This window comes from Dendrobates tinctorius, unplaced genomic scaffold (genome assembly GCF_039654945.1).
Source record: "Dendrobates tinctorius isolate UK_male_01 unplaced genomic scaffold, ASM3965494v1 ptg000307l, whole genome shotgun sequence".
NCBI lineage: Eukaryota > Metazoa > Chordata > Amphibia > Anura > Dendrobatidae > Dendrobates > Dendrobates tinctorius.
In genome coordinates this window covers 749,033-753,925 of record NW_027361974.1, presented here as the reverse complement: position 1 = coordinate 753,925, position 4,893 = coordinate 749,033, and the positions used below count along the sequence as shown (strand labels likewise).

Genomic DNA, 4,893 nt, shown 5'->3' with positions numbered 1-4,893 from the left:
CGCCATCCCTGACCATAGGTTACATGTGGTATTACAGCTCAATTTTATGCAGGAGAGCTGCAGTACCAGACACAGCCTGTGAATACGAGTAGTTTAGGCCCTTTTATGTGACTCTTAAAGGGGTTGTCCAGGATTATAAAAGTATAGCTATTTTTTTCCAAAAAATAGTGCCACCCCTGTCTACAGGTTTTGTGTGGTACTGCAAGCTAAGCTTCATTAAAATGAATGGGGCTGAGCTGCAATACCTCACACAACCTGAAAGTAAGGGTGGCGCTGTTTTCGGAAGTAGCTATAAAACTGATGCTGTTGTAACCACTAGTTGAGCATTGGAAGGCAACTATAAGGAGCCTTGATCCAGACACCTGGCTGAGACTTTTTGCAAATTTTCAGCAGGGAGGTGGGGGGATATGCATGCAATGGAGGAGCGGGATCAGGGGTCTCATATCCAGCCATACATTAAATATTAAAGGGGTGGTTACAGCCAGCGCGGGGGGATCAGACACATCTCGGGGGAAGTGTGTGGGAGGGTGGACGGTTCTGCCTTCACGTTGGCAGCTCCGGCGCTCGGCATCAGTCACCCCATCCCGCCCGTCACTCATCATCCACAGAACATTGAATAAGATGCTAACGATCACGCTTTATATTGCTCTTGTAGAAATTCATTATAGTTAAGGGCTTTTCAGATTATAATGGAGGGAGTCAGGGAGAAAATGTGTCTGCTAAAGGCTCCGAAAAGAAGCAGCTCGCTCAATTATCCTCCCTCTCAAAAAGGGTTGTAAAAATATTAGAAATCTGAGAGCAGCATGAGACCCTGATTCCACCGATGTATCACTTGCCGTTCTGCATGATGTAGGTGCTGAGACCCTGATTCCACCGATGTATCACTTGCCGTTCTGCATGATGTAGGGGCTGAGACCCTGATTCCAGCGATGCATCACTTGCTGTTCTGCATGATGTAGGGGCTCAGACCCTGATTCCAGTGATGCATCACTTGCCGTTCTAAATGATATGACACAATTTGATATAATCCTTGTTTTCACATCTGCTCGGAATGTTGATGTTTGTGTAACCTCTCCCACATCACTGGCAGCTGCCTGTGTACAAAAAGCTGTCAATCAGTGGTTGGGACGTAGCTGGACTAGGAGGCACGAGGCACCGAGTCCTCTAGTGGTAATCTGTGATTTGTATTGAACAAAAATAACACACAGCCCAATAAGTGATACATCACTGGAATCAGGATCTCAGCCCCTACATTGTGCTGCTCTTAGATCACATAGAACAAATCTGCCGACGGATTCCCGACAAAAAAAGGATTCAGTTTGCTTGACCTCTCTAGGCTAGGTCTGATATTGCAGCTAAGCCTACACACATTTTTTTAAAATAATTTTTGCATTAGGTTTTCTATAAACATTTTACATAGATTGGCTTCTACATCCTTTATGCCTCACAGGACAGCAGGCTGCAGAATGAGTTACCAGTGAGTCTGTCAGTGAGTTCAGTCTGAAGGCTCGGCTTGTAAGCCTTATCACTCGTCAACTGAACTCCAGTAAAAACTAGTCACATGAGAACATTCTCACTGATATATTTCCCAGCAATTTTGGCTTCTAGAGCCATTATGTATCATAGTGCATGGCAAGCTGAAGGCGTTACCGGGGAATTTGTCAGTGAGCTCGTTCAGAGTGCAGGGCTGGTAAGCCTTATCTCTCTTTTGAACTTTCCTCTAAAGTGGCCTGATCAGAAAAAGCTCCACTGACTGATTCTCTGAGATCTCTGACTTCTACAGTCATTACGGGTAGCAGTACATAGAAAACTGCAGAATGAGTTACCAGTGAATCTGTCAGTAAGCGCTCTCTAACCTTTGGGATTGTAAGCCTTAGGCTACTTGCAGACGTTGCATCCATGTTGTATTTTTTTTTTATGCAATTTGATGGGTGAAATGTTGCAGTTCTATCACGATTTAGGTAAAAAAAAACACAACACAGCTGCAATATGTGAACGTCTCCATATGTGCCTTTAAGCTTTCCCATAAGCTGATCTGAGCATATCCCTATGAGCTCACTGACAGGCACACTGGTAACTCGTTCTGCAGTCTATATGTAAAGGCTGTAGAAGCCATAGTCACCAGTGAATGCGTCAGCGAGCTCATTCGGCTCTTATCAAAACCGTTTAGCGGAAAACTCAAAGGAAGAGAGTTAAGCTTACGAGCATCTAGAACGAGCTCACTGACAGATTCTCTGTTAACTCATTCAGCAGCTTATGTAACATGATAGAGGCTGTGGAAGAAAAAGGAAACCACGTTCCTTGTCTGTCCGTGCTTCAGCAAATGTGTCTTGTGAGATAAATCACCAGTCCTAGGAATAATGAGCGACGAATAGGGAGGCGCAAGAGGGACGAGCTAAAAATACTAAGTGCTAAGCAAAAAGACTGAATAAAACAAATACTAAAAAAATAGTAAAGATACTATCAATTCTAAATAAATACTTAATGCTAAATAAACATTTTAGAAAAATAGTAAAGAATAAAAAATACTAAATATAAATACTAAATATAAATAGTAAAATATTGTACATACAATTTTTAAAAGATAGGGTGGTGCAAGAGGGTGGAACTAAAAATACTAAATGCTAAGCAAAAATCATAAAATAAATGCTAAAAAATAGTAAATAAAGATCTAAATAAATATTTATTGCTAAGTAAACATTTTAGAAAAATAGTAAATAAATTCTAAAATTATAAATACTAAATAAAAATGGTAAATAATAAATAAAAATACTAAAATACTGTAAATAAAAATACATTAACACAGGGTGAGGGTCAAACAGTGTGGTAATAATTTATTAAACCACAAAACAGACAATAAAATATAGAACAGTCCCAATATGGAGCAAGTTAGAGTCTCGCCCTTCCACTGACTCGCCGGGATTAGGACAGCCGCGACTTCAGGACTTCAGGGCTGACTACTTCCAAAAGTGGCACCCCGCTGTTGGCGGGCCCCCACAGAGAGGAGGTGACGACAAGCTTAGGAAGCTGACAGTCCATTGATGTGCAAGGCCGGGTGACCTGATTGTCCCAACCTGGCTTTTCTGAACAACTCCATGGGTCCAGGTGACCGCAGGGTCCAAACCTGGCTTCTCCGAACATCTTCGTGGGTTCAGTTATGGTCAGTGGATCAGATCTGTATTCCTCCAGCTGGGCTGTGGTCAATGAATCAGATCTGTATTCCTCCAGCTGGGGCTGTGGTCCCTTATACTGACATCCTGTAGAATGCCAAATCTGTATTCCTCTTGATGGAGCTGTGGTTCCTTGGCTGTTGTTCTGTAGAGTTTCTTTTCAGAAGCAGAGATATCCCTTTTTATACCCACAGCTGTCCTCCAGACTGTCATCCACAGATCTGAGGGAAGGTGGGATGAGATTAACTTTCATTGAGTATTTACACAATCGGCATAGTTTGTCCTTCACTGTTTTGCAGGTCAACAAGCTATGTGGGTTATCAAAATATTGGCAAACGTTGATTGTTCAATGAGCCTGCGTCCCTGTCCTTCAAAGATAGTAACACAATAACCTGTAGGAGTTGATATAAAGGGTAAACCAGCAGCCATTCAACAACTCTAAAACATCAATTCAGCATCCAGACTCATGTGAACAATAGTTTGTCTGTTGACCTACCGAAGAACAACATCAATTCAAGAGTCAATGTTCAGACTCGTATGAACAATAGTCTACTGGCCTACTGAAAATATACGTCTGGCATAACTGAGATTAAATGCTATATTGTTATAGGGGCATTATACCCAGTACGGAGGACATTATACCACTCACTTCCTTTTCTCACATGAAACTGAGATATCGGCCCATCGTCACGGGATGTCCGCACAGGCGCCGGGTGGCACAGCCGGATCTATAGGCTTCTGTTGTGCCGGCGCTTACCCTCGTCTTTCTCAGCTCTATTGATGAAGCTTCCTTTTTAGCGACAGCTCATTAAGCCTTTCTGGTGTTTCTAGATTTTGTTTCCGGAAGAACGGACCTCATTTGAGGTTTTGTGGCAGCGTCGTCACAATGATTACGGAAGAGGAGATTCATATTGGGCTTTTCAGGGACTGACTGTAGGATGGGAAATTACACCGATCACAAAAGACGCCAGATGAAGAGGAGCCGAGACGCACAGCTGCCGGGAACCGTGAGAAAGGATCAGATGGCGCATCCTGTAATTGCGCTCCGTTCTGGAATAGAGAAAAAGTCCTGAAACCTCAGTGATCTCAGACCCACCGCTATCTGGGCTTACTGGGAGTTGTAGTACCCCAACGGCTGGAGAAATGCAAGATTGAGATCTGCTGAAGAATGGATGAAGCCAATGGACGATTGATCGGCCAATCATAATCCAGCTTAAAAGAATTGTACAAGACCTAAATCTTTAAGATAGACCATTGTCATCAAATCCCCGACCCCCTGACTGATCAGCTATTATGAGGTCTGGCGTGCATAGTTTACACCATAGCTCAAAACACCATGTAGTGGTCATGCTAAGGTACTGCAGCTCAGAGCTGATGGAAGTGAATGAGATCGGAGCTAAGGTAGGTCATCAGTAGGATAGCTCTGCACCGCCCCTTTAAGGAGGCGAAGCACCAACCTCCCATCACACACATCAGTATTCTGTAAGCGAGACGGGTCAGGGCAGAGAAGTCCCAAGAGTGAAGTGATGGGTGAAAGGTGCCAAGAAATCGTTTCCCTCTCCGGGGCTCTGTAATTATTGCAGAATCATCACCGCACTTGAGCCCAGAAATGATCGCCCGGCTCCGATGATGCGGAATAAAGCCGTGTGCATGGCGCTGTGCTCGCCGCAGCGGTTACGTACAAACCCATAAGAGGACACGGATCAGATGCCCCCCGACCGGC

General features: G+C 43.8%; 1 long non-coding RNA gene across 1 annotated transcript; it reads right to left on the bottom strand.

Moving 5' to 3' along the window:
* Window positions 1-2,807: 2,807 nt before the first annotated feature.
* On the bottom strand, window positions 2,808-4,433 carry LOC141073549 (uncharacterized). The gene is made up of 2 exons (XR_012226998.1): window positions 3,820-4,433; window positions 2,808-3,391 (listed from the first exon to the last, which is right to left on the bottom strand). It is a non-coding gene; the product is annotated as an uncharacterized lncRNA (long non-coding RNA).
* Window positions 4,434-4,893: the final 460 nt, after the last annotated feature.